The sequence below is a fragment of the Manis pentadactyla genome, chromosome X (assembly GCF_030020395.1).
Source record: "Manis pentadactyla isolate mManPen7 chromosome X, mManPen7.hap1, whole genome shotgun sequence".
NCBI lineage: Eukaryota > Metazoa > Chordata > Mammalia > Pholidota > Manidae > Manis > Manis pentadactyla.
The window spans coordinates 125,020,287-125,045,360 of record NC_080038.1 but is presented as its reverse complement, the minus strand read 5'-3'; the positions used below and the strand labels follow the sequence as shown (position 1 = coordinate 125,045,360).

Below are 25,074 nucleotides of genomic sequence, written 5' to 3'. Positions count from 1 at the left end.
TTTATTGCTATGCTTGAGTCCCACCCATATTAACTACATCCCTAAATGAAAAATCTTTCCTATAGTCCGAACTATGGCAATTAAGCTTCTGTCAGACCAGTAACACTGCATAGGCCCACAAGAAAAACTGTTTATCAGTCTCATGCCTGTTTGCAAACTCCATATGCCTTTTTGCTATCAGAATTATATATCTATGAATATTAGCAAAACTATAGATAAATTCATTATAAATTGTAATAATTGTACTCTTTCTACCCGTTTTTCTGTAAAAAATAATGCAAAAGTCATTTCTATTGTGTACCATCCCCCATATTTGATAATTCCTGTTACTTTAAATTTTATGTGATTTAATGATTATGAGCTACAAGCACTTCATGATGCCAGCACTCTCTTATTTCAGAAAAAGTGTTTTGTATCCCCTAGTACAAGAGACCCATTCTGCCACTTATTGATCAGTTGTCTAGGGATGTATCATTAGCTTTAACCACTTAAAAGGTTATTGATCAAAAATTAAAATCTAAAGTTAATGCCCTAGAAGAGACCCTGCTTTATGTGAAGAACCAAGTCCAAAATTTAAAAACTTGTTTGATCACCAAATGTTATACTAATTATAAATAGATTTGTGTTACTCCTTATAAATATAATTCCTCAGACACCGGAGATAAAATTTAGAACCACTTATTAGGAGTTTGAGAAAATACCAATATATATCATTAAATATGAGTAATTTACAAAAACCTATTACTGATATTAGTGCTGCTCATACTTCCTCTATCTCCACCTCTGAAGTTCCAGGTTCCCTTTTAGCAACTGTAAAACATTATACCTCTACCTCTGCTTGGTTGTCTTCTTTTATAAATTTAAGAATTTCAGCATGAATTCTTCTTGTATTCCTCCCAGTGTTCCTCCAACTGCTAAGCAAAAGTGTAAGAAAAACCTATTTAAAACTGAAGACTTTAAAACTTGCTTTAAAAAATAAAAAAGGGGGAGATGGCGGGAGCCATGCTACTCAAGCTGTGTAGCAAAGTTCAGGCTGGAGGAAGACCCCCGCAAAGCAGGGGTCTTCGCAGCTGGCGCCCCCTATTACCCACCTTGATTTTGTTTTTCTCCATTATACTATTGGCTTTGCTTTTGCTTGCATTTTTGCCAAAGACTAAGCTAACCTTTGATAAGCAGCACAGAAAGGAGGAGAACAGAAACTTTCCAGAAGCTTTTCAGGACAGTGCTCCTGAAGAATGGAACACAGGGGCCAGATAGCAATCTTGGGGTGGAATACCAAAACCTGCAGTTAGTTAGTCAAACACTGACAACCCCATCTCCACCTAAGTGGGAATGCCCCCCTTGTTTGCAATGCTAGTGAAATTAGTGATGAAGAGTTTTATAGGAAAGTTAGAGAAATAGAGTTATGGGGGAATACTGAATGGAATAACCCTGTCTGACACTTAATCAATCTTCTCATGTTTTCTTCCATCTGCTACTTCTATAGCTTCTCTTCTTCCTTCCTAATTACAGCCCTTTACTAGAATTCATGCCTCATACGTGAAATTACCAAGTACCATAATTCTTCCAAGTGGTAACGATACCTCAAGACAAGTGCTGGGCATAGAAGCCATGGAGCATAAATCTGCAAAGAAGTGAAAAGCTAACTTTTTCAAAGAATATTACTTCTCTCTCACTTACCAGCTTTACATCTCCCTGTATGGCCCCGGAAGATGGCTGGTCAGCCAGAGAGGGGTAAGATTCCTCAAGGGAGGAACAACCTAAGACAGGCACAGTTGCAGGGGGGCCATCAGGTGAGAAAATGGGGGCCAACAGAGGTGAGGCTTAGAACCTCAACCCCCCAGTTTTGAGAGAAATCTACGCCCGTGGAAGTTTTGTTGCCCTTGTCTAACTTTGATTAATACCTAGTCATAGGCACAGACCCGATCATTTACACTTGCCTTCTTACAGCACTAAATCATGCTTTCTATCTTCATCTTGCATCTACCTATGATAGAATAAATATTATGAGGGGATAAAATGTACCCATTGTATTAGAAATATAGATGATGATACCTGCCTAGCTAACTGTAGCAGTGAGTGACCTGTATTTCACCCTGAGCTGATAGACTCCATAGTCACTGCTACATGCTGCATGCTTCTGCCGTCACACGCCTTACTTAGAAACTGTGTTGCATAGAAACGAGAGACACAATAGAGTACGTGTTGCTAGGAAAAGTTTAGGTCAAGGAACAGAAAAAAAATCACCTAACACTTGGCTAACCATGTGTAGATTAGAAATAAATAGAAAGAGAAAAGCTTGCCTATGCTTGTTAATCAAAAGAACAAATGAAAAATAATCATATCCTTGTGCAAAATGGTATAAATAAAGATGTCATCGGCACTTTGTCGAGAGACCTCCTCCAACTGACTCAGAGTCCTGTTTCCGTGCACCGACTCTGTCCTGTACCTTCGGGCATCCCACCCCTTGGCTGGAGCTGGACTCCGTCAATTTTTAAGAGGAAGTTTGGTGTAGTGATTAAGAGGTCAGAATCTGGTGTAGGAAAGACTTGGTTTGAGCTCTGGTTTAGCCACTTAGCTGTGCAGTCGACCTGGGGCGAGTTAATTCACTTCTCTCAGCCTTAGCTTCCTCATCTGTAAAAACGAGGCTAATAGTGGTATCGAGTAAGATTTTGTGAAGATCAAGTGAGTTAAGGTATGTGGAGGATTTAACACTTAAAGAGCTAGCTATTATATCTAATGAGCCTCTTGAAGAATTATGGCCTTTCTGATTCACGAGTCTCCTATATTAGAAACTTTAAGTCCTTCATTCAGCAGTTAAGTTATATTTTCACATTATTAATAAAAATAATAATAAGAATTTATTGAGTGACCAGCCTCTCATATTTGTCCAGTGCTTTGCAGTTAACAAAGGCCTTCTTCACATGCATCCATTCCCGTTTGATCCTCAGAACAGGCTTTTAACTGGAATGACTAGTCTTAATTTGTTTTTTATATCTGAAGAATCTTGGGTTTATGGAGGTGACTAACTCACTGCTAACACAGTAGAAAGTCACACAATAGAGCATGGACTGAGTCCTAGCCCAAAGCTTTTTTGATGTAAACCATTAAGTGAGCAAAATGTGTGATCCTCCCTCTTTGCAACATTTTCATTTCTTGATTCCAGTGATAACACTATCTTGTTTCTTTTTCAACTTTTCATGTCTTTTTCAAACTCCTCCCAACCTATTCCCATTCTTGGTGTCTCTTTCTCTTCTTTCTGAATGTAGTGTTCCCCAAACTTTTATCTTGGGTCATTTTATTGCTGTATTTCCCCCCTATGGTATCTACTTAATAGCTTCATCTATTCAAAGAGCTTCAACCATTCCTTCTGGAAAGGTGGCTTCCAAATCTGTATTTCTGGCCTCTACATCTTTGTTGAGGTTTGGGCCCAAATTTCAATTGCCTGCCTGATATCTCCATATGGCTGTTTCAGACAGAATCTTACATTCAGTGGGTCTGTTTATCTGGAGCCTTATTTTAACTTATCAGCTATAAACAAACAGACCATTGAGGAAATTGGAGTTCTTACTTGATGATATTAAGTATTTGGTGACATTAAAGGCTTAATGTTAATTTTTTAGGAGATAATTGTTTGTGGCTATGTCAAGAATATCTTTCAGAAATACATACCGAAGTGTTTGATGATATGATATCTAGGATTTACTACAAAATAATCCAGTTGGTAAGAGGAGGAATAGGTAATGGTATTGATGAAACAAAATTGGCCATGAATTGACAATTGTTGAGCTAGGTAAAGGGGTGTGTGGGGCTTCAATATCCTGTTTTTCTCTCTGTTTGAGAATTTGCATAATAAAAATTTTTTAAGTTAAATTCTAAGCTCACTTGGTTCACTCCTCCCTGACCTCTATACCCAATCAGTTGCTAAGTTAGGCCGAGACTCCCTTTAGAGTGAATCCTGCTTCTATCCTTTCTTTTCATTCAAGCTTCTACCATTCTGTTAAGTTCCTCATTATTTCCTGCTTGAACTAGTGTAACAGCATTCATAAGTTTCTCCTCATTTCCAGTGTCTCCTCACTCAGTGTATGTAAAGCAGCTGGCGTAGTGCTTGGTATTTAGTCCCTTCTCCTTTTCTCCTGAATTGTGAATTCATTTTCCTTACTGCTGCCTGCTTAACCCTGTGATGAGAAACTTCTTTCCCTGAAGAGACTTCTTGTTATTCACTCTTTCAATACTGCCTTCCTCACTGTCCCTCCTAGATCCTGCAACCTCACTGCTGCCTCCACTCCACCCCAACTGCCATGCTTTTTGGAGGAAGCGTGTGAAGGCATATTCTGGTGCGCTAAGACCCCTTAAGATCCAATCACCACCGACCAGATAGATGGTCGCCCACCCCTTAAGATCCGATCACCAACGCAGAACACACCCTACCCCTACTCCTTAAAAAACGCGCTTCCTCACCCACGAGCTGCTGCTCCCTCTTTCTGGGGGCAGCCATTTTCTCTTTAAGATAATAAAATCTCTTGCGTGGGCCGGTGTCTCCTGAGTCATTCTGGGGTAAGGAGGGTCATGGCGAGATACCCTTTTAGCATGTATGTTTAAATGAAGACTGATTTCTCAGTTCCAAATTTAGATACAAGAGCAGGATTTTTCCTGGCTATAGATGAGTGGGCTTTTATGTACAGACAAAACAGGCATAATAATGTGAGTGAAAGAGAAGCAAGTTTTAAAACTGCCTCCTGTCCTCCCCCAACCTCAGTGGGAAAGGAAAGGGAGGCTCTCTAGTCCAGAGGGATCAGCTTCTAGGTCCAGGCATGGAAGGGTAAGTGCTGATGGCGAAGAAGGAGCTGAAAAGATACTATTCCAGAAGGCTGGGGGCTTCTTGAGGAAATACATCTTGCCTAGTCTGGCCAAGGTAGGAAGAGCAGGAACTGCTTCCAGTGGGTCTCAGAGGGGCAATGTCAGCAGTATGGATTGGGTGGGTGAAGGTCCTGTAGCCCAGGGCTATCCCAAAGAAATGGCTATAGAACCCTTGCTTTTGGTGGCTCAGCTGGGTGTACTCTTGAGAGCAGCTAGGCTTTCAGGGGCTGGGCTGATCAAGTACAAAGAACCCTTCTATCCTTTCAAAAGAAATGCTGTAAGTCAATCACATTCTTAAATTTTAAGCATAACACTTTCCATTAAAAACAAACTGCTGTATTATGATCAAGGTGCATCTGCCTGTTTTATATTTAAGGCCCACAGGCTTCAACTAATTCAGGGGACCATCTGCTGAAAAAGAGAGTCTTATTACAAAGTGACATTTGTTTGCTGGCTGAGGCCTCAAAAGGGATTGTCCTGGGGACCTCAACCAGTTTTCTGTGCCAGTGCTTAGTATGCCTGACCCTACCGCTTAGGTAGAGAGGCAATGGCTTTGCAATCAGACAGGTCAGATTCAGTTCCTCCTTCAGCATTCACAAACTGGGTACCTTAAGCTGTAGGACTTAGGAGGCTCGAGTTCCCTCAGTTTCCTCACATGTAAAGTGGGAATTAGATTATGCCTGGAATTGTTGGGAAGATTAAAGGAGATAAAGTCTTCTAGAGGGATCCTGGAACTTTTGCCTCCATTCTTATGATCCAACTTAATCCTCCATTTTATCCCCTCTAACTAAGCCTTGTTCTTCTTTCTGCCTTTGTCTAGCATCCATTTTCACATGCATGACCATGGGCATGGTTTTAAACAGATCTTTAAACAAATGGTCTGAAAAAGGTTTTGTTCTAATGCTGTTATTTGTTCACTTCTCCAAAAGGTAAAGAATTGAAACGGAATTGGCCTGGGATACACAGGTCAGAAAGCAGTTTTGCCTCTTCTGCTGTATGCTAAACAAATGTATTCTCAAAGTCCTCTGTACTACCTTTATGTAGTTGAAAGGATTAGATCAGTTAGCTGGGACAAATGCTGATGGCAGCTCAGGGGTGGGAGGAGAGGGAGTTGGGGAGCAGGTTGATTAAAGATGGAAAATCTGGGAATGTGGATGCTTTCAGATTCTAACTAGATAACTGCTACTTGGGTGACAGCTTTATTTCAAGTGAGAGGATTAATTTGGCTCTATTTCTAGTTAGAACCTAATGCTCAAATTTTCCTACACAGATGTTTTTAAGTTTAATATTGTCAAATCTTGTCCATCTTTTCCTGTAGGATTTCTGTCTTTGCTCTCTTCTTTTAGAAAGTCTTTTGTCTCAGAACAGGTTTAGAGTTTATGGTGGTGAAGCCTTACCTACCTTAGCTCCATTAGGTTTCCTCTGAGGCTTCATTCTTCTGGGGTGTGGTATTCCAAATCCTACCAGTGGAATTCACAACACTGGAATACTTCAAATGTATATAGGAAGGGAATACATTTATTTACTTTGAATCTACAGGATGATTAAAAGTGAGTGTCTGTCTTCTTATGTCCGGAAAACATTTTTGCTCTTTTCATATTTTCTGCTTTTCTTTGCTTTCTTCAGAGAGTTCTGTCTTTACCAGAGCTGTTCTTTGGGGGATCCAACCAAAGAGAACTTGAACTACAGATTCATTTATTTGAAGTAAGTAGGATATACTCATGTGGTTTGCTATCACTTCTGTGTATAGTTGTTATTGATGGCCTGTAGCAGTGTAGGAGTGACTTGTGGGAACACATCCAAAGTAGCAAATCCAAAGCTTATTTAAGATTTGTTGCATAAAAACTGGACATATCCTAAAACCCTACTGCTCGCATATAAAAGAAATAATAGAAGTTTGATAGAAATGATATGAAGAAAAGAACTGACAGAAGTTTTCCCAAATTTGATAATAATCCAGAAAATTCACATGATGTAAATCAGTGATGAGTTGTGAAGCTGAAAGAAACTTTTCTGAGCTCTTGGGGAAAACTACATTGTTTTTCTAGTCTATAGACATTATAGTACAAAACTGGTAGTGGGTGAAGAGGTGATCAAGAGATACACAGGCAAAAATTATAGAGAGGCTAGCAAGGAGGTGTGTCAGTTAAATTTGATGAAAAATGTTATTTTTAAAATTCTGTGATGTTTGTGGTATTTGTCAGCTTCTACAGCTTGAAATATCTTGTGAATTATTGTCTCATTCTAAATAAATGTTCAGGATTGTACCTAATTTTAGACTTTAAAAAAAACGTATTTAACCCAAGTAGTGTAAGTTTCAGGCTCCAGAAAACCTGGACCTACCACTACCTGTGTAGGAAATACTGATGGTCATTTGGAGCATCCCAGGTTGCAGATAAGAACACTGGCTTGCCCAAGATAGCATAGTTAGTGGGAGAGCCAGCATCTAACCCTAAGTCTGGCTTTGAAGCTTTTTTTTTTACTATCCAAAACTGTCTTGGATGAAAATACATAGTGATCAACCCAAATTATAGTAATAATAATAATCTGTTGTGTGCTTACTAGGTGTCAGGTATTGATATGCATATGCATTATTTCATTTAAACTGCACAATAACCCTATCATGTAGATAGTAGCATCATCCTCATTTTACAGATGGGAATACTAGGATGCAGAGAAGTATATTAAATGCCCATGCTCACACAGCTAATGAGTGGTAAAACCAAGATTTGAATTCATGTCTAAAGAAGTCTAAAGCCTCAACTATGTTACAAACTGCTTGTGGAGAAAACTCTGGAGTCATTATAAGGAAGACCCACTGTTCCTCCCATCAACCTCCAGATGAGTACAAAAGAGGACAGAGAGTGCCTTCTGCAGTCCAGATGTGAGCAGAGGGTCAAGTCCTTCCTCTACAAATTTTGGCACAAAACCAAGATGCTCCAGATGCCAGTGACATTCAGGTGGCAGAGGATTACACAGGAGGGCATTGGCACAGAGACCACACAGCCCCGTCTGGGCACAGACTCACTTAAATACAGAACAGGTTCAGGAAAGAGAGAGACAGAGGAAGAACACTAACCACGCATATCCTAGACAGCGTTCTGTCATTGCGTTTGCCCACTCTCATCTCTGAGGCTGATCTTGGCTGTTCCTGATAGAAGGGAGGCCTGAACGTGACCAGTCAGGGAGCCTTCTGGCCTCTTCTTCAGGGTGGTACACAGTTGCTGTTGCGGGCCCACTGCATTAACACTAAAGCAACCCTGCCCTTCCTTTGTTGCTTTCATCAGTCCTGCTTTTGGCAACAGTACTACCCTTTCAGCTATTTAGTTGCTGTCAAATATGGTTGTCAGCCCCTGGGCTGTCACGATTCCTTTGTCTTTGAGAAAGGTAAACCCCAGGGCACACTCCTGGATCATGTCAACTCTCACCTCATTTCTCAGCTTGGTGGAGAACAGGGATCTTTGGGTCACAGCCTTCCAATATGGGATTTCAACCTGGCCCTCTCAGTAGGGCAGGTGGAGGCTGAAACAAACATTTTGAGGGCCTGTGAAAAAATATGAGGCAGGGCTCACCTTCTCCAGTTAGAGCTTATTTGATGACTGCCAACTAAATTTAGGGAAAGCACTTTGTCAGTCTTCTCAATTTCGGAGACAGAGCCTGTATTTCCATTACTCCTTTCTCCCTACTCAGCTAGGAGTTCACTTCTCCGCCATGAAGGAGATTCCCTTTCTTCACACAGCCAGGCCTATGGTCCCTGCCTTCCAGGGCAACAAGTAGCTGAGGATGTTGTCTGTAATATGTCTGTTTTGGGCTACCAACTCAAATTTCTAAGTTGGATATACCAAGTCTCACCAGCTGACAGACTACTTGGCAAAAAGCAATGGTTATCCTTGCTTCTGGGTCTCTATGACACAGCACAGATCCCAAGTCCTGAAAACTGGTGTAAGTTTATAAAAGGCCTTGGTGCTGGACAGCACACACTAAAACAGAACCCTGAGCCAGGCAGCCTTCCAGTCTCCAAAAGTTCAAGTAAGAGGAATGGTGCATGATAGAAGTTTGCCCAGGTGAAAATTCCTGTTTCCTTTCTGGGGGCTCTACCCACAAGGGCAGCTTTATTTTGATATGCAACATAGTTCTGCACCAAGCCCAAGTGTTCCTGACTGCCAGGCCCTGGTGTTTGTACCTGCCTTCCCTCTTCAACTTGTGTGTGTTCCAGTTTTGATCTGGTCACCCTGAGCCAACCTATTGAGGTGTTTTGCAATCTTTGAACAGTTCTTCAACCTGCTCCTGTAGTGTCTGCTGAATACCCCAAGTGGTTTTAAATGTTGACTCTGGTCATTCAGTAATCTTTCCAGAGACTGTGCCCAGCCCCTGTTGTGATTTTATTTGTCCAACATATTTTGTTGAGGTTTGGCAGGATTGGCATTTGTCAAGGGACAGTTTTAGCCCATGTTTCCCAGGTAATCTTGTAATAAAAGGAGACATTGTTTCTCTCCCCCTAAGCTCTGCCAAATATAATTATGCTGTCTAAACAAATAAGACCTCCGGGTAATTCATATCAGCAAATGCTTTTCCCATAAAACTCCTGAGGTGTCTGGGGTTCTACAGATGTGTGGGACAGCCTCACAAGTAGGTAAGACCACACAGGGCAGATGAAAGCTTTTTTTTCTTGCCCCAGTTAGCCACAGGGATCCAACAAAAGCACTTCCCAAGCACAGTACTGGGAATTACTGATTTCCTACCATGCAGTCTAGAGGTTAATCTGAATGCAGAACTGTCTCTGTAAGGTGGAGAAAGATTATCAGAACATCAGTTTCCCCATCCCCATCCCACCGACATCCTGAGTCTGCACTCTTTTATCATGAGCTTTCCTTTTTCCCCTTAACATTTGTTTATTCAGCTAAACAGTAGTTCTTAACCTTGACTGTCTAGTACAATCTACGGAGTTTGTTAGAAATCATCTATCCCTGGACCACACCTACCCCTACAGATCCTAACATTTTCTAAATGTCTACTCTGTGCTAAACCCTGTGCCTTGCCCTAGGAGTAGAGGTAATTTAGTCATGGTCCCTGCCTCCATGTAGTTCATAGTCAAGGGGCAGAGACAGATCATTGAAAAGTATAATTCAGAGAGAAAATACGGAATAACTCCATGTTCTTTTCTCAATCTAGCTTGTTTCTCATAAAACTGTGCCGATATGGGTAAGGTAAACTTGGATACTTGTTCAGCAAGTCTAAGTATATAGGAGGAGGCTGCTTTCTTGGGTTTTTAGGTGACATAAATGGATAATTTTTTAAAATTTCAAAATATACACAAATGTCCATAGAAATTTTATTTGTAACAGCCAAAAACTGGCACCAGCCCAGATGTCCTTCAGTGGGTGAATGGTTACACAAACTATACAGCCATACCTTGGAATACTACTTAGCAAGAAAACAGAACAAACTGTTGTTACACATGAGAACCTGGATGAATCTCTAGACAGTTATGCTGAGAGAAAAAGGCTAATCCCAAAAGGTTACAGCCTGTATGATCCTATTTATATAACATTCTTGAAATGACAGAGTTATAGAGATGGAAGAAAGTTTAGTGGTTGCCAGGGGTTAGGGAATCAGAGAGGGGGATAGGTGAGTGTGGCTATTAAAGGATTAGGATGATTCTTGTGGTGATAAAAATGTTTCTTGGTTGTGGTGGTGGTTATGCAAGGCTATACATATAGTAAAATTATATAGAGCTGAACACCCACACACATATACACCAAGATACAAATGAGTACATGTATAAGTGGTGAAATCTGAATAAGCACTGTGGATTGTACCAATGTCAATTTCTTGTTTTTGATATTGCACTATAGTTGTATAAGATGCTAACATTGGGGGATACAGAGGAAAGGGAGCATGGGATTTCCCTATATAGTTCTTGCTACCTTCTTTGAATGAATATTTCAAAAGAATAAGGATAAGAAATTACTAACCAGAAATGAAAAGGATTAAAAATGTTAGACACATTTATAAATGCAAAACCATAAATGGCTATATTAGGAGAAGCTGGGAGTATAGTTAGTCTTTAATGTTATAAGGAAGGCAAACAGGCCTTGGAATATTAAATAAAAAAAATAGATGTCTCATTGTATTTTCCAATAAAAAAAAGAATGTTTCTTATGGAAAACTTGGAACATATAGCTCAAAAAATGTCATTAATAATCCTATCATTTTGAGATAACAATTTTTTTGACATTTTGGGTATATCTTTTTCAGTCTTTTTTTCTGTGCATAAAATTAGAACAGAAATTTTCACATTCAACAATAGATTTTTCCTGTCTTTAAGGAGACCTGTCTTTAAAGAGACTTTAATGTATATACAGTATGCTATCATATGGATATAGAAATAATTATTTACCCAATACTGTATTTTGGATATTTAGATTATTTTCAAGTTTTTGGGATTATAAATAATGCTCCAATATACATCATTGCACTTGCATCTTTGTTTATGTCCCTGATTACTTCTTTAGTAGAAATTCTTAGGAGAAAAATTACTGGGTCAAAGATTCTGTAAGTTTTTAAAGCTTTTGCTGTTGGCTACATTGCCTCCAGAAAGGTTGTATGAAGGTCCACCTCTGTTTTTTCCAGAGCACATCCTTTGTTGTTGATGTTAGCAACTGGGTAGTAGGCTGGGTAGACCTGCTGTGGCAATTCTTCTGTTCTTTGGTACAGTCTTAGAGGATCTAGCACAATGCTGGGTATACACTAGGCTGATTTCATATCCTTCCTAATATATTCCTTGCAATTCTTAATTGGGGCCCACATTGGAAACAAAATAATTGAATATTAGTGTCATCAGTGACATCTAGTAAAAGAGTAAGGCCTTGAGGGAATGGATAAGTATATTTTGACAGGGAGGAAGAACTTGGGAAAAGTCTGGAAGCTCTAAAGTGGGAAGTGTGAAAATAAATAAAGGAAACTTCATTTAAAATAGAGTCCAGAAGCACTGAAGGGGTAGCTCTCAGGCGCTACCACTTGCTGTAAGAAGCATACCTACCTCACATCCCTGGTCAGGAAGAAGCTAACTACACACTCCAGCGGGAGGAAGGAAGAATTTCCTCCTGCCCAGCAACAGCGCAGCCAGTGAGAACTCAGCAAAACAGGCCCTCCCAGCTTCCTCCTTTTCCCTATGAAAGCAAGATCCTCTCCTCTGTTCTCCAGATTTACCTTTGGTTTACCAAAGTGTGCCTGTCCTGAATTACAGTTCCTCTGCTATTCCCAAATAAACTCATTTTGCTGGTAAAATAACAGGCTCTTTGTTTTTTAAGGTCAACATTACATGGTGACCAGATAGGACCTGAAGGAGATGAACCCCCGAGAAGTAATGACCCCTGGAACTCTGTGATGTACCCATAGTGTCCCTTGTGCTCTCCACTTCCATGAGCCATCATTTTCCTTTTGGTTTGGTAAGTTACCTCTTGGATCCAAGCTTCCCTTTTGGTTGAGCTCTGACTCAGGATCTGTTTTTTGTTCGTTTGTTTTTATGTAGGCATTCTCCTACCTGGTGAGTGCTCTTCTGTTTTCTGAACCTCTGGTTTTAAATAATGGGATCCTAATCTGCTAAATTCTCACGGGGATTCTCTTTCTAGGACCCAGGCTGTTTTTATGTTTGAAAACTATGGTCATTCCTTATGTGCATTTTTAACTGATTGAAACAATTTAACCAAAAATAATTTAGAACTCCAATGGCCATTATGGGGAACTTTTGATCTCCCCAAACTTGCTTTTCTTAGAACAAAATTAGAAGACCATGGCTCTAAAATAAAACAAATTGAATGTTATGTCTATTTCAACTGGTATATTGAGGCTTTCAAGCATATTCTAAAATTGCCTCCTTACAAATACCATTTCGAAATTAACCAAGGTGAACAATTGAAAGACAAAAAAGCTTCTGAGGCCTCCCTGTATCTGTCTCTACCTCCTTATACCCTCCACTTCCTTGTTCTAATTTTCTTACTGAACTTCTCTTTTTCTCTGAACCTTTCCTCACTCCCTCCTCCTCCATACCCATTAGAACTTGCCCCTTTAAAATTAGACCTTTTGAGGATCTTAATGCTAAGCCCTCATTTCGCATGTCCCCAGGACTAAGTCTGACCAGAGGCCCATAAGTCTTGCCACAGTTCTTGCACCCAAAGGGGTCAGTGACTAACCATACAGTTGACATGGTGCCACGTTGGTAGCTACAGAGTCAAGCCCCGATAATGGGCTCCATAGCCAGCAAAACGTGGTACATGGTAGCCAATTGTTTCTCTATTAAGGTATACCGTACCTCTGCTCTTTTCTATAATTATGACCAGAATCCCGTAGGTTGGCAAGTTCATTCAAACCACTGCCAGAGATACCAGCCATAACCATCTTCGGTCACATGGAAATCCAGCTCACAGGGCCTTGACTGCTCTATCACACTCCAGACGTGTACTGCCTTGACTGCCCACCTTGCAGTGGCAAAGACAAATACATATGTCTCACCCGAGTCCCACCTGACTCCTTTTCATACCAAATGGTATCAGGGCTCCAGAATTTGTGCCAAGTGTAGGCTAAACACTCTATAGTAGTCTAAAAGACCCCAAAACTTTTGCAATAGTGTTACAGTTGTTTGTAAGAGAATCAGAAGTAAGCATGACATCATACACAGTATACTCCTTTTTGGGATAGATGCCCTATTCCTAATGGGACTTGGGCTTGTTTCACTCTCACTTGTTTCCTTAACCCTGTATCCATCTATAGCAGTGGGGGTTCCAGGAAACCGCTCAGGGTAGCCATAAATCAGGCAGCACTCAGCTCCTGTGCCTACCAGAGCCAGGAAATGTTGTACATTCACTGGGGACCAATGAATTGATATTTCAAAAGGTGGCCTCTGTTCCCCACCTGATCCCTCAGGGAATGTGCCTCAACCCTCTCCTTAGTCAAACTGTATCACCGAGTCATCTTCCTTCCTGTGAGGGTCCTGGTGAGGATGTCTCACTCTCCAGCAGGAAGTCTTGCAGGCACATAGGCTGGACTTGTGGCTCTGTATCTGGCCTCCACCTCTTGGTCCTCAGTGGCTGAAACTGCTGCTCTGGCTTCAATTGTTGCCACAGCTTCAGTACGATTTTATTTGACCTCCCATCCAATTTTTCTCTGTCTGCTCCTGCCCCTATCAAATCAACCCATATGTGGTTCCTCGTGACTTTCACAGGGCCTTTAAACTCTTTTAATAGTGAGCCATACTCCCTTCTGTGCCTGCATTTCTTCAGCCTCTCCCAAATTTCCCATAGTATCGGTAACTACATTTATGGGCTACCCTAAGTGAGAGGCAAGAATGGCTATTGAGGGCTTAAAGAGGGGTGGTGGATGAGTTGTCAGGGAAGCCAGCTTACTCATTTTCCCATCTCTGATCCAGATAGAATGATCCCATTCACACCTACATCCCAAAGGCACAGAAAATAGGCTGATAGGGACTCTCAGGGTTTCTGCTGAAACTAGGAGCCCAAATCCACCAGCATCACCTGTGTATCAGGGCAGAGCATGGAGTGCTCCGTGACCTGGGGAGGGGACTGCAACTCTCCCAGAGAAACCTGTAGTTGCTGTGTCTTTATTTTCTTGACTACAACTGGGAAGGATTTCAATAGAGTAGGGGTTGGTGCCTCTGGTACCACCTCCACCCACTAGTCCTTCTCCGATGTATGCTCTACTGCTTCCAGAGCTGACTGATGGCAGCTCTCTTGCTGCTTCACTGAGTGCCTCCATCACTACCTCCTTTACCTTCTCCACAGTGCCTTGCAGCGATGCTATCTCAATCTTCAACAAATCTCTTACCTCCTCCACTGCACCTTGTAGCTTGCATTCTTGTGCTGTCTCGTCTCTTGCTTCTTGCCGGAGTACATCCTTCTCCTTCATGGCCTTTACCTCTTCCATAGAGGCTTGCAGTGATACCATCTCATTCTTCAACAAATCTTTTACCTCCTGCACAGCACCTCGCAGACTGTGTTCTTGTGCTGCCTCTTCTCATGCCACCATTACATTCTTTACCTTCTCCATAGTGATGCTATCTCAGTCATCAATGAATTTTTTCCTCCTTCATGACCTTTACCTCTTCTCATACATTCTTCTCCTTTATGGCCCTTTTTAACACTGTGAGGAATAGCCAACCCATGGTTTCCACTGCCATGTGGGCACTATGTTTCTCTAATGACCTCCCTATTTTGCAGAGGGCCAACTGTACTGCCTCTGGCATCACCTCCACCTCCCCCTGTTCTGGAGGGATCCACTCCTCTAGGAGGATTGCCACCTCAGACCTTATGTCCATTGGGGGATATCCAGGTGTCTCCCCATTCATAGGGGCAGCCTACTAAAGTACTCCTCCCATGAGGGCAGCTTATTCTGTTTTTTGGTCTGGAGCAATTCCTGCAGACCATGCCAAATGTCGTGACACAGGTTTCCAGCTTCAGGCAAGTTCACTCTGGATTCGATGAGACTGAATAATGACAATGGAATGTTGGTGGTAAAAGGTCTTATACTGAGCTTTATTCTTGTGATGGCATGTTGAGTGCTAGAGTCACATCTGCACCTGGCAAGTCTGTAACCTGTCTCTGCCTTTGCCTCTGCCTTCTGCTCCATGCAGAGCAATAGGGGGAGGTCCTTATAACAACACAGTCAATAAGGATTCATTGCCAAAATGTGTGCAAGCATGCACATGCTAGTAGATTAGGGTCACGAGAGGATCCTGGCTATGGGAACCCATTTTCCCTACACCTATTCATTTATTGAACCAAGATTTCTTAGAGAAATCTCATGCTGGGATTTTTTCCAAAAGGGAGAGGGAATTCTAGAATGACAACAACCAAAATAGCCAACCAGGTGAATCAAATGACTCTCTAACATCTTTTATTTGCTCCATCAAATTTTTCACTGTGATTGATTTTCCTGTGGCTAAGGCCAGTCAATATCTCTTTGCCTTTATGTGGGAAGGAAAGCAATGCACCTGGACGGTAATGTCCCAGGGTTTTACTGAAAGTCCTTCCTGCTTCCCAATTCTTTTTTTATTATTACAGTATCACTGATATACAATCTTATGAAGGTTTCACATGAACAACACTGTGGATTCAGCATTGACCCATATTATCAAGTCCTCACCCCATGCACCACCCCCATTGCAGTCACTGTCTAGCAGCATAGTAAGATGCTATGGAGTCATTACTTGTTTTCTTCGTGTTGTACTGCTTTCCCTATGACCTACTTATATTGTTAATTGTGAATTATACGGCCCCTTAATCCCATTCTCCATCCCTACCCACCCTTCCCAACCCCTCTCCTCCCCCCCAACCCATCCCCTTTGGTAACCAATAGTTCCTTCTCAGAGTCTGTGAGTCTGCTATTATTATTTTTACTTCAGTTTTACTTTGCTTTTGTACTCCACAAATGAGTGAAGTCATTTGGTACTTGTCTTTCTCTGCCTGGCTAATTTCACTGAGCACAGTACCCTCTAGCTCCATCCATGTTGTTGAAATGATAGGATTTGTGGATGAATAATATTCCATCTTCTTCTTTCATCTACTGATGGACACTTAGGTTGCTTCCATATCTTGGCTATTGTAAATAGTGCTGTGATAAACATAGGGGTGCATCTGTCTTTTTGAATCTGAGAAATTATTTCCTTCAGGCAAATTCCTCGGAGTGGAATTACTGGGTCAAATGGTATTTCTATTTTTAGTTTTTTGAGGAACCTCCATATTGCTTTCCACAATGGTTGAACTAGCTTACATTCCCACCAGCAGTGTAGGAGGATTCCCCTTTCTCTGCATCCTCGCCAATATTTTTTGTTCTTAGTCTTTTCGATGCTGGCCATCCTAACTGGTGTGAGGTGATATCTCATTGTGGTTTTAATTTGCATTTTCCTGATGATTAGTGATGTGGAGCATCTTTTCATCTGTCTGTTGGCCATGTGAATTTCTTCTTTGGAGAACTGCCTCTTCATATCCTCTGCCCATTTGTTAATTGGGTTACTTGCTTTTTGGGTGTTGAGGCATGTGAGTTCTTTATATATTTTGGATGTTAACCCCTTATTGGGTAAGTCATTTACAAATATATTCTCCCATGTTGTAGGATGCCTTTTTGTTCTGCTGATGGTATCCTTTGCTGTACATAGGATTTTTAGTTTGATGTAGTCCCACTTGTTCATATTTGATTTTGTTTCCCTTGCCCGAGGTGATGTGTTTAAGAAAAAGTTGCTTATGTTTATATTCAAGAGATTTTTGCCTATGAGTTTTCTTCTGTGAGTTTTATGGTTTCACAACTTACATTCAGGTCTTTGATCCATTTTGAGTTTACTTTTGTGTAAACTCTTACATGTAGCTGTCTAGCTTTGCCAGCACCAGTTGTTGAAGAGGCTGTCATTTCCCCATTGTATATCCATGACTCCTTTACCATATATTAATTGGCCATATATGTGTGGGTTTATATCTGGGCTCTCCATTCTGTTCCATTGATCTATGGGTCTGTTTTTGTGCCAGTACCAAATTGTTTTGATTACTGTGGCTTTGTAATAGATCTTTTAAGTTTGGGAGTGTAATCCCCCCAGCTTTGTTCTTACTTCTCAAGATTTCTTTGGCTATTCGGGGTTTTTTGTGGTTCCATATGAATTTTAGAAGTATTTGTTCTAGTTCATTGAAGAATGAATGCTGTTGGTATTTTGATAGGGATTGAATCTGTAGATTGCTTTAGGCAGGATGGCCATTTTGACAATATTAGTTCTTCCTGTCCATGAGCATGGGATGTATTTCCATTTATTTGTGTCTTTAATTTCTCTCATGAGTGTCTTGTAGTTTTCAGAGTATAGGTCTTTCACCTCTTTGGTTAGGTTTATTCCTAGGTATTTTATTCTTTTGGATACAATTGTAAATGAAGTTGTTTTCCTGATTTCTCTTTCTGCTAATTCATTGTTAGTATATAGGAAAGCAGCAGATTTCTGAGTATTGATTTTGTATCCTGCAACTTTGCTGAATTCAGTTATTAGTTCTAATAGTTTTTTGGTGGAGTTTTTAGGGTTTTCTATGTATAATGCCATGTTGTCTGCAAACAGTGACAGTTCAACATCTTCCTTACCGATTTGGATGCCTTTTATTTCTTTGTGTTGTCTGATTACCATGGCTCGGACCGCCAGAACTATGTTGAATAAAAATGGTGAGTGTGGGCATCCTTGTATTATTCCTGATTATAGAGGAAAAGCTTTCAGCTTTTTGCTCTTAAGTATGATGTTGGCTGTGGGTTTGTCATATATGGCCTTTCTACTTCTCCCAGTTTTTAAAAGGCAATTTAGATGATATGAAGTTACCTGGAGGCTATACTTTATTATAATATGTAAACAAATTGCTTCTGTGCTCCCCTTCTCAGAATTCTGCAGAATACAGCATCCACCTGTTAAAACTTTTAGCCTTAAAGGGACACAGTTTCCGAGGAGAAATTGCAGTTTGCTCAAACTTAGGTTTGATATTTGGGGCACCTGATTGCAGAACAAGGGCTACCTTTAGATCCAAATAGGCATCATGGACTATTTTGTTTCCCAAAGCTAAGTGTCACGCTGGCTACTTGGGCTAGTTGGCTACTGTCAAAATTGGATTCTAAATGTCGGTCTTATGGCTGCAACCATATATGTTTTAAAAAAGAATAAACAATAAAATTGTTTATTGTTTTAAAAAAACAATAAACCTGACCCTATTATATAAGAAGATCAGGATGATTTAGCCTTTAAAGATCTAAAGGAAATCTTGATAAATCCCCCCCTGCCCTTGGGCACCCCAATTATCAACTTCCCTGTTTCCTTTTGTATTTGAAAAGGGAGGGAATTCCCTTGGGTTCTGACCCAGAAACATGGGGTCCACCATTGACTCATAGGGTATCATAGCTGACAAGTAGACCCTGTGTAACAGGATAGCCCCCTTGTCTCAGAGCCATTACTGTCACTGCCTGTTAAGTCAAGGCCACCAATGAGATAGTCATGGGATCTCCTCTAACCATCTTGTACTTTATGCAGTAGAAGCTCTCCTGAATTTGCATCACACTCAACACCGTTCAGCCAATCATCTTACCTCCTACAAGATCTGTAGTAATCTTAACTCTGCTGTCCTTCTTCCCTCTTTTGTGGACAATACTCCTCACAACTGTTATATCTGACTCATAGATCGCCACCTGACACCTCCCCAACTCCTCTCCCTACGATGACTTACAAGAAACTCCTTTGAGTAACACTTACTTTTCTTGTATTACCCACAGTTCTTATTTAAAAGGTGAAAATGGTAAATACGGCGAGTATACTATTGTAACTGGTTTTGAAGTCCTCAAGGTAGCACCTTTGCCCACAGCTACCCAGCCCAACTGTCTGAATTGTATGCTCCTGCTCAGGCCTGCATTTTATCCAAGAGCAAAACTGTCCATATCTATACTGACAGGATGTGTGCCCTTGGAGCAGCTCATGACCTTGGAATGCTATGGAAACAGTGAGCTTTCCTTTCTTCCAGTGGAGACAAAATTAAAAATGGCCTACATGTCCAGGAATTATTAGATGCTATACTCTTTCCAGCTGCCTTGGCCATTATCAAGGTCCCTGGGCACTCCAAACTCGAGTCCCTGGAGGCTAATGGAAACCATCTTGCTGATATTCCCACGAAGAACGATGCTTTTAAAGAAACCTAAAGCAAACCTCTGTTATGGTCCAAAAGGATGTTTTCCAAAATTATAATCTAGAAAAGTTGACTAGAGATGCCCAAAAATTGGCCCCCAAAAAGAAAAACAATATTGGCCATCTAATAACCATTAAAAAAAATAAACAAGTAAAAAATAAACAAAATAAAACAAAACTCTGGCTTGGGCCAAATAATAATCCAGTTCTGCCAGACACTCTCTAAAGTTCCCATAACAGACTATTGTAAATTCATTGATTCATTGGTATATTGATAAAATGATAACCTTTATGAACCAATACTAGTGGAGAAGTATTAACAAAACTGCAGAGAGTATCTACTTTGCCCTTCCTGCCCAAAATACAGGTCAGGAAAACCTATCCATACTGCTCCCAGACACTTTAAATTGCTCAATGGCCCATTTGAGTTTTGGCAAATGGATTTTATTTAGTCTCCTCATCTCATGGATATAAATATGTCTTGGTAATGATTTGTATGTTTTCTCATTGTACTGAAGCCTTCCCTTATAGATAGGACACTGCTACTTACGTGGCTAAAATCCTACTAGAAAAGATCATTCCTACCTGGGGAACTCCTCTTAAACTTCAAAGTGACTGGGGAACTAATTTCACTTGTGTTACACCATTTTCCTTGTGCTTAACACCCTCAGTTCTCAGAACTATTTGAATGCACTAATGGCATAAGCAAAATTTGTAGAGATCCTTCAAATACCCTGGCTATGTTGGGGGAAGCATTGTGTATTTTCCTTGGCTCTTGTCCCTGCCACAACAAAGAATTGAAGGGCAGAGACACAGTAATGAAGCAGAGCAAAATTTTATTTAAAGTTACTTTAAGAGAGAAAAAGTACATGCCACCTCAGCAAGGAGAGGTGCCCTGAAAGGTTGAAAAGAGAGAGTTTAACGTTAAAAGGTTATGCCCTTAGAAAGTGCGGGTGATCTCAGAGAGAGGAGTGCCCTGAAAGGTTGGGGGTTCCCCTTTTAAGGATTCTTTAGGAATGTGTCTAAGGCTGGGGGTGCAGACTTGTTAAGTGATCTCTGAATATTTAGAATTAACTTAACACAAGGAACTTCCTGGTCTGATTTCTCCCTGGGATACCAGTGCCTTGGTCTGGGAACATATCAAACAATACTGCTTGCCCAGCCCCCAAGGTGGGCAGAGTTATTTGTTTGCTAAAGAGTATGTTAAGAATCTTACTTCTTAACTTCCTAAATTTTTTTAAAATGAAATTTTGGCTTTAAGGTGGGATCTACCTGTCTTTATTATGCTCTTTATAGCTGGGCCTTTTAGCAGGCTAAAGTAAATCTTGCAGTGGCATGATCTAATTGACTCAATGAAGACTTGGGCTGTGCACAGATACTTTTCTTTTCTGGGGAATATTCAAACATTCCAGGCCAAGTTGCTCCTGGCTTTTTGAGCTTTAACTGATTAACTCATTAACTCTGAGTCTTTCCTGGCTTTCTAGTTTTAACTGGTTAACTGAGTCCTTTCTAGGGGGCTTTGCTGACCTTATTCTCTGTCCACCCCGCTCATATCTATTTTCCTGCCTAACAGCTAAAAGCACTGCCATTAATCCTTCTAAATCTCAGGTCTACTCCTTTTGGAATGCATAAACTCTTAACCCTTTGAGAGAATCTCAGGATGCCCAATGCATTCAGCTCCTGCTTACTTTGATCCACAGCTGGTAAAGGGGGATATACTTCAATATTGCAAAGCCCTAATTGCTACTGTTGAAAATAACCATGCTTTAGCAGAATAGTCTTTCTATAGTGTGATCCCAGGAGATGAAGACTTTGAACATCACACTTTGTACCCAGAGATTTCATCTATTGAAAGAGACATCTCCAGAAAGACTCTCTTTAGCACTGTTGGAAAGGCCCCTGTCAAGTACTGTTAACTAACCCTTGTGCTGTGAAACTTTAGGAATAGACTCTTGGATCCATGAGTCACACCTAAAGAAAGCACAAAACCTTGACTGGACCTGCACACCAACTGATGACCTGAAAATAAAGATTTCCAGGAGTTGAAGCAGATGATAACTGAAGGAGACAGCTTTCCAAAGATGACTGGACCAGACCTGTGTATACCTTTTTCTCATTGTTGCTTCTTATTTCATCCCTTTCCTTCTTTGCACCATCTGATGTAAAAGGGAGAAACCTTTCTGACTGTTCGATCTGTCCCCAGAAACTCTGATCTGTTCATGATATTGGAGATCCCTTAGTCTTCCCTATTTAAATACTGTTTGTTCCCCTGTACTCATGGGAAATACAAATAAGCTATCTTGTCTGCAAGAACTTTGGAAAAGATTCTTCAAGCTAGAATGGTGCCTTGGAAATGTCTGTTCCTCATCTTAATCTGTATAAATCATTTTTAAGCTTTATACCTGTTGCCTGTCAAACCTTTGTAGAAATGACTTGCTTGGTAGTGTGATGCACTTTGACCTTTATAAGCACCTCCAACACTTATGTCAGGTGGAAAATGCCTGAGAGTTCTCCCTCCTACCCTTCCTTGTTACTCAAATGTGGCTTCAACAGTTTCTAATCTAGGTACTATTCCTCTGATGTGGAACATGACAACCAGGAAAGGGCTTTCTGGCACCAAGGGACAAAACCACTAAATATCAAAAAACCTCGACTCTTGATCAGCAACCTTTTCAAGAAAAGATCTTGGTCAAAAGAGGGGAATGTGAACATAAATAAAGGAAATTGCATTGAAATGGAGTTGGGAAGCCTTGAGTGGGGAGTGCGCATTCACTGCCACTTCTCATAAGAAGCGTACGTTGTATTCCCTGGCAGGAAGAAGCTTGCTTTATACACCCCAGCTGGAGGAGGGAAGAATTTCTCCTGGCCGGCAACAGCACAGCTAATGAGAACTCAGCAAAACAGCCCCTCCTAACTTCTTCCTTTCCCCTGTGAAGGCAAGCCCTTTTCCTCTGTTCTCCAGAGTGCCTATGGTTTGCCAGCCTCCTCCTTTTCTATTCCCAAACAGATGCGTTTCACTGGTGAAATAATTCGTTCTTTTCTTTTTTAAGGGCAACAGAAGCAGAAACCATCTGAGGTTTCTGGTAGCAGACTGAAGGGTTCTGAAAAACTGCGGTTTGCTGGGAAGAGAGGTGGTGTCTGGGGCATCAGGGTAGTTGGTGAGAGCGGGCTGTAGGAGAGAGGAAAGATCTTGCTTACTACCTGCTTCCCATTTACCCCATTCCTTTAAGCGCTCAGAATGTTAAATTGACCTGCTGGCCTTTATGTAAAACATTAGTGTGCAAACTTCTCCCAGCAGAAACGTAGGCAAAATTACAGTTGACCCTTGAACAACATGAGGGTTAAGGGCAGTCAAAAATCTGGACATAACTTTTGACTCCCCCAAAATTTGACTATTAATAGCCTACTGTTGACCAGAAGCCATACTGATAACAAAGTTGATTAATACGTTTTGTATATGTGCTATATACTGTACTTTTACAATAAAGTAAGCTAGAGAAAAAAAATTTTTTAATTGTCATGCATCTCCAAAAAGTTTTCTAGTATATGTATTGAAAAATCCACATATAAGTGGACCCACACAATTCAAACCAATGTTGTTCAAGGGTCAACTGTGTAGTGAATTGTGCTTGTATTTTTATTGCAGTGGGGAAGCTTTGGGTTTCTCTCCAAGTTTAACCCCTTCGTGTCCTGCATGTGGCTATTGCCAGTTAAGTGGGACCAGTGGCCAGAGGTCCGGACTTCCCATCATTTGCTGCCCCTTTCACCCTTTGCCTGAAATACAAATAGGTTGGGAGACCACAAAGGCCCCGGGCTCTCTGGAAGGAAACCATCATGGTTTCAGAAAGAATAGGCCAAAGCCAGCTCATTTAACCACTAGATGTGATTAAATAATAATAATGTGTGAGCACTCAAAATCATACCAGACTCTTCTTGGATGACTTTGTCATCGCGTTTAGTTTTTCTAACAACCTGGTAAGATAGATCCTTATTATCCCCATTGCACAGTTGAGGAAATGGATTTAATTAACTTACCTGGGTCACTCAGCTAGTATGTTGCATATCTAGGGTTTGATGGATTTGAAATTCCATCTACCTGACCCTAAACACCATTCCTAATTTGTGTGCCTTATCTGAAGCACGCAGGGCTATATGGTTTTCCTGAATCTTTTTCTTGCATTGAATGTCTTATTAGATTTCACCATTTGAAATTCCATCCCTTGAATCATGAAGGCTTTGCCTACCCAAATTCCCTTTTCAAAAGGTATCTGTCCAAAGGAGCAGCAGTGGCTTAAGCATATCAGATAACATTTGAGTGGAGGAAAATGGGCTCTCAGCTAAGTCCCCCACAAAGGACATGGGCAATTAATTCAGTTTCCTCAAGTTAATGAGTTTTGGAGAATCAGGGACACTAAAGGTCCAAAGAAAGATTGGATCAAGTATAAATTTTATATCGGTACTCTCAGAGGTTTGCTACCATTTAGAAAGCCAACCCTTTGGGGCCTAATCTATCATTTTCGCATCCAGATGACATTATTAGCACATAATATAAACAATACATTATAATGCTCAGAGGCTCCTGACTCAACCTTCTGTAGCCACTCTTGCCTCCTTCACAGTTACCATTATTTCTCAGGATTACAGGAAGATTCAATCATATTCATATATCCTGAGGGAGTTTTTCACCCAGCAGACTGAGACAGCATACTGTCACAGGCCCTTTGATATTCTGGTTTCACTGTACATTTTAATAGGTACTCGTTTAGATTAATCAACAATCTGTAAGATGTAACAATATTGTTGAGTGCACATTATATTCCAGACACTGTAGTAATAAGCACTTTCCATGCGTGATCTCATTAAAATCTCATGAGTCTGAGAACAAATTTATCCCAGAAAGACCAACTTGTTCAAAGTCACACACACACATAAATAGCAGAGCAAAGATTTAGGTCCAGTCTAACTCCAGAGCCTCATAACCATGCATGGTTGTAGCTATAGTTAGATAATAATAGGTGATCTAAGTATAGTCATAGGGGCTCTGAGAAAAGATGGTAGGGTATTTACTGGTCAACAATGTGGTCTGTACCACTATTGCTTAGAGCTCATTCCTGGAAGGGTAACTCTCAATGAAATAGCACATTTATAATAATAATAATACATATAACTGAATAACAATAATAGCTATTACTGTTATTTTTATCAGTAGCAGTAGTGAAACACTTCCATCATTCAACAAATATTCATTGAGTGCTTCCTATATGTGGGCAAAATTGTAATATTTCCAGAATACCTCGCCTGACTTTAGTACATCTGCCTATCAACAGGCGCTCAAGGGTGGAGAGAAGTATGGCTTTAGTGCATTTGCATCATTCCTCAGGGGTGGAGAGAAGTTCATCTCCATATCAATGGGTAATTACCTGGGCAACCAAGGGCTTATCTATACCTGAGAGGTGAGGGTAGGGCTGGTTTAGCTTCTGCTGGAGCAGGAAAGAGAGAAAGCCCTGGACTGC

At 40.8% G+C, this 25,074-nt stretch overlaps 1 long non-coding RNA gene across 2 annotated transcripts in view; it reads left to right on the top strand.

Moving 5' to 3' along the window:
* Positions 1-24,742, top strand: part of LOC130681966 (uncharacterized) — a 50,591-nt gene extending 25,849 nt beyond the window's left edge. The window contains exons 5-8 of one of the 2 annotated variants that reach the window (XR_008995258.1): positions 5,790-5,826; positions 6,487-6,564; positions 12,174-12,311; positions 21,504-24,742. This is a non-coding gene — a long non-coding RNA (uncharacterized LOC130681966). The remainder of the gene's footprint in view (positions 1-5,789; positions 5,827-6,486; positions 6,565-12,173; positions 12,312-21,503) is intronic. The other variant, XR_008995257.1, reaches the window with a different exon arrangement.
* The last annotated feature ends 332 nt before the right edge of the window (positions 24,743-25,074 follow it).